At 41.6% G+C, this 13492-nt stretch overlaps 1 protein-coding gene across 6 annotated transcripts in view; it reads right to left on the bottom strand.

Annotated features, from left to right (window-relative positions):
* SPECC1 (sperm antigen with calponin homology and coiled-coil domains 1) overlaps positions 1–13492 on the bottom strand; it is a 281001-nt gene that overhangs the window by 246630 nt on the left and 20879 nt on the right. The window contains exon 1 of one of the 6 annotated variants that reach the window (XM_014853171.3): positions 12435–12557. The exons of 4 other annotated variants lie outside the window; for them this stretch is intronic. The gene's annotated coding sequence lies outside the window, so the exon portion shown is untranslated. Of the gene's footprint in view, positions 1–12434; positions 12558–13492 lie in introns of those variants that run through there. One more of the 6 variants, XM_070481969.1, reaches the window with a different exon arrangement.

Below are 13492 nucleotides of genomic sequence, written 5' to 3'. Positions count from 1 at the left end.
GTGCAAACTCAGTCAGTTAAAGAATAAGCTTGCCAAAAAGCATAGTGACTTGGTTTTCATTCCAGGTAGCCTCACAAGTAGCTGCAACCCTGTAATATTTCAGCCTACAAACCAAGTAAGGACAATCAAAGAAGGAATGTGAGTCCTGGCTGTTTTATCCACTCCTTCTGTTAGAACCTTCCATTAAGATCAAGGAAGTGCCAGCATCAAATTTGCAAAATAGATGTCATAACCTCAAAAGGAAATCCTGGAGACAACTGAGGAATGCTTTTACAACCAGCACATTACCAATGCTTTTTTACAGCAGAGAGCATGTCATCTGTGAAAAATCACAGACATAAATGACTTGGAGTCAAAAAGTGATTCAAAAGGGAAACTTCAAATGTGAGGAAGTTTTAGAAATACCTTAACCAATTTACCTCACTTATATTTTCCTTTTTATATAGGTACAAGAATGGAATATGATATAAATTGATGTCTAAATAAGCTTAAAAGATCTTTTAATAAGTCTAAAATAACAAGTATGCATAATAAAATACATTGTGTCATAGTTTAATTGACAGCATTTTTTTCTCTTTTAGTGGAAAACCAAATTAATTGTTTTAAAATTAATGGCATCTTAGATTTTATGAAGTTTTATTTACAGGGCACTCACTATGCACTGGAGACATACACTGTACAAAACAAAGACCCAGCTCCCGTGGAGCCTGAACATCCTTAGCACTCCAGGGAACGGGGGGGCCTCTCGTTCTACTGGTTCCATTTTGAAAAAATCTGAAGGAAAGTGATTAGCCTGGTTCTGATGACATGATTACTCTTGGACAAACCTTTGTGAACAGGGAGAGTGAAGTTCTGTGATGGTCTCACTCTAGGTCATGGCCAATCCCTGAGTCCAAAGTGACGTCTACTTCCAGAAGAAGAGAGGAAGGAGTGTTGAACAGACAGAAATTACAGTCGTTTTAACGTCTGTTTGTCCTATAAGGTGGTGAGCACAAAAAAGTAGGGTTCTTATCTACATCCAGCAGGGGCCAGTGAAGAAAACAGAATTCAAGACAGGTGGCTCAATAGAAGGAATTTAATATGGGAACTAGTTACAAGGTTTTGTGAAGGGCTAAAAAGCCAAATAGGATGGTGAGACAACCCAGAGATTAGCAACCATGGGACACCTCCTGCACGCTTAAGGCTGGAGGAATAGAGGAAGGAGGTGATATCACCAGTGACCAGAGGCCAGTGTCACTCAGCTGGAGCTGGAAACACCCCAGAGACACTGACCTCAACAGAAAACGGGGGAGAAGTCCTCTGGCTTCTCCATTCCACTCACCTTCCAGTCTCCCACTAGTGACTCCCACTAGCCACTGTAGGCCAGAGGGAGCCTGCAAAATCAAGTTGGCAGGAATTGGCTCCCTCCAATACAGAGACAAGCAAAAGAAGGGTAGGGAATGAGTCCGAGGGTGAGGAGGAAATAACCCGCACATTGTCTAATTCATCTTTGTATCTCCAGCGCCTAACACACTACCTGGCTCCTATAGGAGGAAAACAACTAAGTACTGAAAGAAACTGAAAATTACACTTGAAATGCAAGATTAGAGATATGAATAGAGCATCAATGGACTAGAGAGAAGAGAATAACTTACTCCAAATAGAGTACACAAGAAAGGATTCACAAAGGACATGACAAATGAAAAGTTTAAGAAATAATGAGCAAGGATTTTCCAGAGAAATAAAAAGGTAAGAAAATTAGCCAGGCAGGGGAGACTGCCCCAGTTGAAGGCGAGGCACGGGAAAGCTTTTCAAGGAGAGACAAGATTCAAAGTTAAATTCTATTAAGCGCTTTTTCAGTATCTCTCAAGATGATTCTATGGCTTTCCCCTTTTTATTATTTACATAATGTATTAAACTATCATATGTCCTAATATCAAAGTATTCTTGAATTCCAGAATAAAACCTACTTGGTCAAAGTTTATTACTCTTTGAATTCTGCTGAATTCATTTTCCTGTTTTATTTAGGATGTTTGCATATTTACCATATGTCAACTTGGTCTATAGTTTACTTTTGTGGGCTTCTACTGTCCTCTATCAGGGTTATTTTAACTTCATGAAATTACTTGGGAAGCTTTCTGTTTTCTTATTTTCTGACACATTTTAACAGCATGGGAGTTGTCACCATCCACCTTTGATTATTTAAGCATTCGTGATTCTGTGTGTGGATTTTTTATTCCATCTCATTCTTGTCACTCCTGCTCCCACTTTTGGGCTGCTTACCACCCCTCCTACCTCTGCCCCAACTCCCCCGTTCCTCCACAGAACTCTGATCATTCCTTTCCAGCTTGCTCACTTCTTGGTTTTGCAGATGAAGTACAAAAAGACCCTCGGCCCTTGTCCCGCCTAAGTCCTCCTCCTCCTTCATGTTAGATACCTCCTTCTTATAGGGAGTCTTACCTGATACACCCCACTCTAAACCCCGATGCCCGATTCTGTGCTCACTCCGTCCTGGCCGATTACCCTCACTCATCTGTCTCCCCACCCAGACATTCAGCTTAAAGACTGTGTCTCACCCGTCACTATAATCTCAGCCCTGGCACACGGTAGGTACTTGCTACCTAGTAATTATGTGAATGTTATAACCTCGCATCTTAGAAACCAGAGAAGGAAGAAGAAATTAAGTTGGCAAACTATGGTGTGTGGGCCAAATAAGGATCAAATGAACAGACCACATTCATTAACATAGTGTCTACAGCTGCTTTCGAGCTAGAAGGGCAGAGTTGAGTTGTTGTGAGGGAGACCGTATGACCCTAAAAAGCCTAAAATACTTACTATCTGGCTCTTTACAGAAAAAGCTTTTAGACCCCTGGTTTAGAGCTCCCATTCATATGCAGACTCCACTAAGCCATGCACTTTTTGTGCATCAAAACAAGAAACAATCCAAAAAAGGTTGAAAAGAATGAGTTATTCCTGCTGAAAGAGGCTAAGCACATTCAGTCTTTCTATTACTCTCAGTTGACATCATGACATACAGCAACCAGGGCTGCGCTCTCAACTCCAAGTACACTTTGCCCCATAATCAAGTTTAACATCTTCGTGAACACTGTCACCAAGCCTGTTTATTTTCAAGGTGTTGCTTCACATACAACAAGGGCTGGTCTGAAATCCTGTGCACTACTGGGAGAATTCAGGATGGTGCAGCCACTCTGAAGAGCAATCTGGTGATTACTTGGTTCTATTAAGCAAAGGCACATTCTACGACCAGGCAATCCTGCTCCTGGGCCTAAATCCCAAAGAGATTCTTGAAGAAGTCCATATGGGACATGAACAGGAGTTTCAATCAGCATTGTTTGTAGTGTCTGGGCATAGGAATCGATGTGGGTGTCCATCACCAGGAAAGAGAGAGGCACGATATGGTGGATATAGAGACAAGATAGTCACATAGCAACAGGGATGAGTCATAAAAACATGGTAGTGAGTGACTAAGAAACAGAATAAGAACTATAACATGACACATTTATGTAAATTAAAAACACATGCACACAAAGCAATACACATTTATAAGTACTCATAAAACAAAAGCATAGGTATTAAACACACTAGAATAGTTGGCTATGGGGTGAAGAGAATGAGAGCGGGGTACACAGAAGAATAAAGCAATGAATGAATGGGTCAATAAACCAAGGAACGCATGAACAAGTAAACCAAACACGAGAGGGGCTTGCAGAGACCAATGATGATAAGGTGCTAGGAATGATAAGATGATTAATTCAGTTCCTCACACCTGAGGTCTAAAAACATGGGGAGAGGAAGGAAATAGGTCTACAACTAGATACACCCACAGAGTTAGACAGAAAAGGTGGTTTGACAATCTAAGCCCACATGCAGATGCAATGACCTCACAAAGCCTTTCAAACTAAAACACTTAATTCTACCATCTGCTGCTTGGGAAGACAGAACACAGACAGACAACCCAAGCAGTTAACATCAGCTTGACGCTTTACGTCACCATCCTCAGCACACAACAAAAATCAGCTACATGTCAAGCAGGGGACAGAATGAAGAAGAGACTGCCTCCCACTTCCTGTAGCTGATCTTTCAACAAGCATTAATAGGCACCAACTATAAGCATGTCACCCTACTAGGGAGGCACAGAGTATATACGTAAGTATGATTTGCTATTCAGTCCTCAGGGAATTCTCAATCTTGTGAGAGATAAAACTCTGACAGACACAAAGAGAAGCGACAAAAACCATCTAATACAGCCACGGAAGAGCGGTGATGAAATGCTCCATGAGCAGCCCCAAGGCCAGAGTCTGGGGAATAGCAACTGCCATGGAATAGGGTGATGGACTGGTTCTGTGGAAAAGGTGTGTTAAGCTGCAGATTGCTGTGTTTGATGACGAGCCACTTATCATCTTGAAGTGACCAAAGGCGAATTCGAGAAACAGTAATGTAAAATGGTTGAGTGGTTCCCCACGCCCTGCCACTGACATCCCTTCAAGGCTACTTGGCATGTGCCATACTTTGGCTTCTTCGAAAGTCAGGAAACAGTTCATTTACATCTTTTGAGTGTGTGTGTGTGTGTGAGGAAGATTGCCCCTGAGCTAACATCTGTGACAATCTCCCTCTATTTTGTATGTGGGAGAAGTCATTTCCAGGTATAGTATCCATCTTTATCTGTGGAAAATAGGAGGGAAACGTTGCAGAAAAAAGTTAACACAGCAGGCTTGAGACTGCTCTTCTTAAAAAGGCTTGCTTGCCAGGTTGGCCCTTGGCTGGCATCTGGGGAACTTAGATTCCGGGAGGGTTCCTAACATTTGCAGAACTGATAAGAGAGGCTCACTGTGCCTATTGTGTGTTTGTACAAATTGCTGTACAAACACTGTGGTTTATGCTGAACACCTGCTTTCGTTCAGGGAGTCTGGAGTTTCGGTACGTGCCAGGCAGAGGGCACCTGGGTAAAAACTCTGGGTGCTGAGTTTCAAGTGAGCTTCCTTGGGGACAACATTTCACATGTGTTGTCATGACTCCTTGTCAGGGGAATTAGCACATCCTGTGTGACTCCGCTGGGAGAGGACTCTTGGAAACTTGCACCTTATTTTCTCCAGACGTTGCCCCATGCTCCTCTTCCTTGTCCTGATTTTGCTTTGTATCCTTTCACTGTACTAAAGCTCAGCCATGAGTATGGTGGGATGCTGAGTCCTGTAAGACCTCCCAGTGAATCACCAAATCTGGGGCTGGTCTTGGGGACCCCTGATACAGAAATAAATTCAAGATAAAAGATAATATTGGAGATTGGACCAAGATAATGGACTAAACACATACTTGTACCTTCTGGGTGTCCTAAAATTCTATGGAGTGGCAGAAATATTACTTTCAAAACACTGAATCGATAAGAGACCTAGAAGACAAGAAACAGTGCTACCAGCCAATTAAGACATCTAAGAAATTTCTGAACGGTAGAGAATACTCAGAATCAGATTGCCTGAGCAAACCACAGCCAATACAGGCTTGAGAGGAGGCTGTCATGCAGCGGAAAATGGTAAAAGGTTTTAGGTTCCAAATCAGCAGAGACAAAGAGGGGCAGGGATGGAATATGACCAAGTGATGAACTGGAACGCAGTGAGATGGCCAGGGCCATGGGACCCTTGCCCACATACAGTGAGAAGCCCACAACAAATGCCCCTCACCTGGAACATCCACTCTACTCAGCAGCATGTCACAATTCTTCAACAATTACCAGAGGCAGCCTATGGCAAATAGGACAGGCAGGAAAACAGGAATTCTCAAACTCAAAGATGAGCAGACAAAGGAAGGATCACTGAGCTTTTATTCAATGTCATGAAATGGGGACACCCAATCAACAGGAGAACACATATCTAACGAAAGAGAGTTAATAGAGCACATCGAAAAAATCATTACATATCCTAGGAAATATCTGAGGGAAACTCTACCTATGAAAAGCAAGCAGCTAACTAATAGCTAAACATCTCTCTAACACATTGTGAAATTTAAAAGCAGGGTGAAGGGCAGGATATGGAATAATGCTACTATTTGGGGCAAAAAAAGGAGGAATTAAGAACCTAATTCATATTTGCATAAAGAGACTCTGGAGGGATACATAAGAAATCAATAACAATGGTTACATACTTGTAGGCTGAGGGAGACATGGGTAGATGGGGGAAGGGGTGGTGGCGAGACCTTTCACTTATGTCTTTTTAACACAGTATGATTTTTGAACACTGAACATCTTAGCTATACCAAAAATTAAATTTAAAAAGGTATAGACCTTGAAAACTAAATATATGATAAACATTTAAGAACACTCAACAGATGGGATAAGAGATGACTGGAAAAAGCTAAACACTAGACTGGCGAACTGGAAAGTCAAGCCAAGGGATCTCCCAGAATGCAGCCCATAAAGATAGAAAGAACATTTGAAAGTCAAGAAATATGAAAGATAAATTGAGAGATTTTAATCCTCATTTAACAGTAATTCCAGAAGCAGAAAATAAAGAGAATTGAGGCAAGGAAATACTCAAAGAGAATCTTCTCCAGTGCCAGAGAAATACATTAATCTTTAGAATGAAAGAGACTACCAAGCACTGAGCAGGAAGAACAAAAACGACTCATCCTGAGACAAATAATGGTGAAATTTTAGAACACTAAGGGAAGAAAATTGTAAAGCTTCAGAGAAATAAACAGGTTAACGACAAAGAAACGGAAATCAGACTGCATAGATTTCTCATCAACCACACTAGACGCCAGCAGATAATGGAGAATTACCTTCAAAATTCACAAGTTTTTAACCTAGAATCCTATACTCAGTCAAGAGAATTCACGTGGAAAAGCAAAATAAAAATATATTTTTAAACATGCAAGGGCTCAGAAAGTTTACCACCCACAAAATCCCTGGAGAAAAAAACACAATTTCTTAAAGATTTGTTTGAGCAAGACAAATAATGAATCCAAAAAGGAGAAAAGGGATGAAACAACCAATGATGAGCAAATAATTGGTAAAATTTATAACTGACCAGCAAATAATCGGTAAAACATCATTATTTGCGCATAATGTACAAAAACTCAAAGATCAGCAGATCTTAATATGAGGTAGAATTAAAACATGTTAAGGTTCTTTCTTGCTTTACTCATGAAGAGTTCATATATACAGATTATCTTTAAACATCAAGAGAAAAAAATGTTTAAATATGTGTAAAACTTACGGGTACCAAAGGAGCTCAATTTCACTTATCATACAGGAAAACCAAATTAAAACTACAACGTGATATCCACCAGAATGACTAAAATGGAAAAGACAGAAATTACCAAGAGTTGTCAAGGATGTGCAGCAACCACAAATTCTTCCATAGGACTTAAGTTGGTACAACGACTGCTGAAAACTGGCAGGATCTACCAAAACTGAGCATAAGCACATCCTATGAGCAAGCAATTCCACTCCTAGGTGTATCATCAACAGAAATGCACACACTCCTTCAAAGAAAGAAATATGCCAGAATGTTCACAGCAGCACTGTTCATGATTGCCTAAAACTGCAAACAACCCAAATGCCAATCAAGGTAGAATGGATATCTACATTGCGGTTATAGAAACAATGGAATACATACACGAATGAGAATGGACGAACCACAACTAAACTCAAGAATATGTACAAATCTCACAAATGTAATGTTGATGGAAAGAAGCTCTATATAAAAGAGTATATACTGTATGATTCTATTGCTGTAAAGTACCCAAATAGGCAAAACTAATCTATTGTCTTAGAAATGATAGTGGTTATCTTTGGTAGTGAGCTGCAGAAGGACAAATTCTGGAGTGTTGGAGAGGCGGTTTCTTGTTCTGAGTGCTGGTTATACGTGTATTCAGTTGGTCAAAATTCATCAAGCTATACACGTAAGATGTATGTACCTCTACACATTTATGTTACACCTAAATAAAAGGTTGCCCCCAAATTTACAGGTATCTACCACAGGCAGAGTAGGAATAATATCTGTAACTTCCATGTCTTGAGAGAGATAAAAGGAACAAGAAAAACTCAGTCAATCCAAGAAAAGGTAGGAAAGGAGCAGAGGCTGGAAGGTAATATGCATAAAAGATAGCAAACACAAAATAAGATGACGAGAGGAGCTGGCCCTGTGGCCAAGTGGTTAAGTTCGCATGCTCCGCTTCGGCAGCCCAGGGTTTCGCCAGTTTGAATCCTGGGCAGGGATGTGGCACCGCTCATCAAGCCATGCTGAGGTGCCGTCCCACATGCCACAACTAGAAGGACACACAACTAAAAATACACAACTATGTACCGGGGGTTTGGAGAGAAAAAGGAAAAATAAAATCTTTAAAAAAAACAAATAAATACGATGACAAGAACAGCCCCACAAATATCAGTAATCAAAATCAACATAAATGGGTTAAAGCCTCCTATTGAAAGACTAAGATTTCATACACATTATGATTGCTACTATCAGAAAAAAATCCAGAAAATATCAAGTGTTGGAGAGGATAAGGAGAAATTGGAACCTTGTACACCATTTTGGGAATGTAAAATGGTACAGTTGTGGGAAACAATATGGCAGTTCCTCAAAAAATTAAAAATAGAATTACCATATGATCTAGAAATTCCACTTCTGGGTATATACCCAAAAACATTGAAAGCAAGGTCTCAAAGAGATATTTGTATACCCATATTCAAAGAAGCATTATTCACAATAGCTAAAATATGGAAGCAACCAAGAGATGAAAGGATTAGCAAAATGTGGTAAACACATACAACGGAATACCATTCAGCCTCAAATAAACAAGAAAATTCTGAAACATGCTACAAATGGAATGACCTTGAGGACATTATTCTAAGTGAAATAAGCCAGTCACAAAAACACAAATACTATATGAGATACCTAGAAGAGGCAATTTCATAGAGACATAGAGTGGTAGTTACCAGATACGGGGGGGCGGGGGGGGGGGAGGGAGTGGAGGATGGGTAGTTGTTGTTTAGTGGGTATAGAGTTTCCGTTTTGCAAGATGAAAAAGTTCTGGAGATTGGTGGCACAACAATGTGAATACACTTAATACTAGTGAATTATTAATATAGTAAATTTTATGTTATGTGTATTTTACCACAATTGTTTAAGATAAACACTAAGTAGTAAAACAAAATCTAGCTATAAGCTAATCACAAGAGTAGAAACTAAAACAAAACACCAAAAATGGAAAATAAATGAATGGAAAAAGATATGCCAGATAAATGCTAACAGAAATAAAGCAGATGTAGCAATATTAATATCAGGCAAAATAGAATTAAAAGCAAAAATAATTAAATAAGATAGGATGACTATTTTATTCCAAAGGTACAATTTACCAAGAAAATAAAAATAATTGTGAAGCTTTAAGCATCTAAAAACATAGTTTTAAAAATACAACACAAATATATACACGTTGCTTTGGGTGGCCCTATGAGCAATATATACATTGCAAAAACGAATAGAAATAGAACAAAAGAAACCGACTAGGAATCATAGTGGAAGTCTTGAACACAACTCTCAGAATCAATAAGTCATATTAGAATAGAAAAAATAAGTTAAGGATACAGAGAATATAAATTATAATTGACAAATTTGAGATAAATATATAACTTTGTACAGGGAAAAGTCACTAAAACTGCCAGTTCATTAGACTACAAATTAATTTCCATTTTTAATCTTTATCTTTCTTTCAGCAATATGGCAGAATAGAGATCTCAACAAAATATCTTCAAAAAATGCTAGAAAAAAAACTAAAATAACTTTGAAATCAATGGAATAGAGAAAGCTGGTGAAGCCAAAATTCAAGAATGGGCAAAATAAAGACATTTTCAGATGGTATAAAAACAGAATATGTATCATCATTGAAGAAACTTCTAAGAATGTACTTCAGGGAGAAGGGAAATGATCCAAAGAAGAGTATCTGTGATCAAGAAGGAATGAAGAGTGAAGAAAATGGTAAACAGGTAGATAAATATAACAAACATTGATCTACAAAATAATAATAACACAACAATAATGTCTAATTCGAAGGACTAAAGTAAAAATAGAGCTAAGGCCAAATGGGAGAGACTGGAATGGAAGAATGAGAAGTCCTCGCCTTGTTCAGGAGGAAGGAAGGCTGATTATATAAATGATCTAAGCTCTCAATTCAAGAGGCTAGAACCTGAATAAAATAAACTCAAGTTACGCGAAAAGAAACATAAAAACCAGAAATTAATGACATAGAAAAATAAAAATCAATAGGATTAATCAATAAATCCAAAAGCTGGTTCTTTGAAAAGTCTAATAAAATAAGCAAGTCTGACCAATTAAAAAAGAGAAAAGGCACAAGCCAAAGTATGAACAAGAAAGAGAACACGCCACACATATGGAAGAGTTTATTTTCTTACAACAGAATACTACATTATGCTAACATATATTAAATTTCAACAATCTTAATGATTTTCCAGGAAGATATAAAGTATTAGATTGACTTTGAAGAAACAGAAAATCTGAGAAAAACCAATGATCACGGAAAAAACTGAAAAGGTAGTCAAATACTGATAGCAACTTCTTAAAAAACACACCACCAGCAGCCAGGCGCTCTGCAGTGAGTCTGCCAAACTTCAAGGCACAGACAATTCTTCTGCTCCAGAGCACAGAAAATGATGGAAAGTTTCCCAACTTAATCAGTGAGGACAACATAACCTTAATTACAAGCTCAGTCAAAAACGGGGAGGGGGGAAGTATATACTTATAAGTATAGATACCACACTTATAAATATAGATACCAAACACTTATAAATATAGATACCAAAACCCTAAATAAAATGTTAGCTAATTGAATCTATCAAACAACCCAAAAGTGCATTTCAAATTATCCCAGGATTTTAGAGACAGAAAATTTAGCAGCCTAATCACTTACGTTAACAATGTGAAGAAGAAAACTACATGGTCATATCAATACAAGCTGTATTTTTCCCCCAAAGCATTTGGGGGAAAAAAAATCAACAAGATGGAAACTAACAATATGATAGAGAATGAACTTAGTGAAAGATACACTGGGGGCATTCCCCTAAAACCTAGACAAAAATGTCCTATTTAACCTTAATAGTCAACGCTGTAGAGAGGGTGATCATTGGAAGACAAAGAAATAATTAGTACAAACATTAGAAAGAGACCTCTGTTGTTTCTTAACAGTAGATAAGACTGTCTACCTAGAACAGCCAAACAAATCAACTGAAAAACTATTAAAACTGACAGAGTTTAGTATGGAGGCTGTGCTTTAGATCTTGTTTTGGCGACCAAATTAAATCTGCTTGCCTTGCGAGTTAATTATGCAAAGCTATTTTCTGTAGAGTAAGGTATTAGGATTGACAAGCTTTTGCTCCCTCCCTCCTCCCCCATCTTAAACGTTGCAACATCTTGTTTGAAACTGAATAACAAAAATCTTCTAAAACCAAATTTGTTCCGAAGGGTTGAGTTGTGACTCCACTCCAAAACACTTTTATCTCCTGCCTCCAGCTCCCGCAGTTACTGATGGATAAGCACGTCAACCAGGCCAACATAATTCTTCCGATAGAGGGCAAAGAAGAGCACCTTCACTGTGATATTTTTTTCAAACCGTATACTGCTTATTACATAAACTTACGTGAGGGCAAATGGAGCTCCCACAAAATAAAAATAAGCTATTCAGGGTCAAACTTCCTTTAAGAAAAGATAAGCACATCAAACTAATTTTATTTCGAAGGTATTTGGAAAGGAGGCTGTTCCCGTTGCACTCCTGACGGGCTCCGCATCCCCGGGCCACCCCTAAGCGTCCAAACGGTCCCCAGGGCTCACCAGGTGCACTGCGCTGTGGCACCGCCAGCCGACCCGGGAGACGCACAGCCCGCGCCCTTCCCCGGTCACCCCAGGGCAAGAGGGGAACGAGGGCTCTGTGGACGCCGAGGACGGCCAAGGGCTACGCGGTCTCCGACACCACACAGCACCCCCAGGACAGCACCACGGAGGGCGCGGGAGGCACACAGGGGCCGGAGAGTCCCGGCCCGGCGCGCCCGTGCACCTGCCCCACCACGGCGAGGGCTGGGGGCGCCTCCCAGGGCCGCAGTCGTCGGGGGTCACCCGGCCCTCCCTCCCGGAGCCCGGCGGGGAGGGGGCGGCCACCTGCCGCTGCCACCTGCGGCACCCGTCCCGCCGCTCCTGGCTGGGTGGGCAGGACAGGACAGGACCTCGGTCCGGGCCGGGGGCGGGACCCTCTGGGCGGAGGGGGACCCGGGCCACCAAGGCGACGACGGCAGCGCGTCCTCCCTCTCAGAGGGGCAGTCCTGCGCCCCTGCGCTCGGACCCCTGAACCCCCATGCTGGCTCGCCGGACCCGAGAAGACGACGCAACGGAGACGGAGAGGACCAGGCGGCCAGCGCGGCGCCTACTCACCCGCTCCGCTCAGGTCCCGCGGCGCCGCCGCAGCCGCAGCAGCCGCGCTCCCGGCGCTCCCAGATGCTGAGCGAAAGGTCCCCGGGAACCGACCGGCGCCTCCCCGAACCGCCTGCAGGGGGCGGGCGCGAGCCGGCGCAGGGCTCCCTGGGAGATGTAGTCCAGAGGCCTCTGCATCTTCACCCTCGGCCGCTCTCCATCCGCCGGCCGCTGATGGTCTTTCCTTTCCCCGAGCTTCTCCTGTTTCTGTCAACAGCTTACCTCCGCCTCCGACTAATAAATGTTAGAGCGCCCCACCCGAGCCGTGCGCCCCCTCTCCTCCCTCTAGATCAGTGGTTCTCAAGATGTGGTACCCAGACCAGCAGCTTCAGCATCATCTGGGAACCTGGTAGAAATTCTTCATCCTAGCAATGCTATTCAGTTTACTGTATTAAAAACTCTGGGTGTGGGGCCCAGAAATCTGCATTTTGCAAGCCCGTCCGGTGATTCTGAAGTACTGTACCTTCAAGTTTGAGAACAGCTGTATTACAACCCCTCTCTCCCTTGCCAAGAGACCTCATCTCGCCCATGGCATTAGCTAGACACATACCCGTGGGACTCTAGGCATACTGCTGGAGACCTAGATATATTCTGTCCCAGCCCTGACCTCCCCTCTTGCTCCAACCCACATTGTCTCAATGTCCTCCAACTCCTCCTCTAGAATGCCTCTGAGACACCCGAAATTCAACAGGATCAGGATCAAACTCAGCATCTTTCCTTCCCTCAGTCTGGTTCTCCTCCATTGTGCCTTATGTCCACGGGCTGAAGAATGTCAACTGCATTTATGGACATGGAAGTCACTTAAGACCTTACTGAAAGCTGCAGGGGCAGAATGACAGGACCTTGAGTCATCTTTGAGGGAGTGAGGATCAAATGAGAAGGAATGGAGGTGGGGAAAATACCAACTCTTGCAAGATGTGATGGGAGAGGGAAGGAGAGGTACTGGTGACCGGAGGTGGAAGTGTTGTTGAAGGGGGATTTTTTTAAAGATGTTCAAATATTTACGAAAAGAATCCAGT

Source organism: Equus asinus, chromosome 13 (assembly GCF_041296235.1).
Source record: "Equus asinus isolate D_3611 breed Donkey chromosome 13, EquAss-T2T_v2, whole genome shotgun sequence".
In the NCBI taxonomy this organism is placed as follows: Eukaryota; Metazoa; Chordata; class Mammalia; order Perissodactyla; family Equidae; genus Equus; species Equus asinus.
This window is presented reverse-complemented; position numbering and strand designations above follow the sequence as displayed.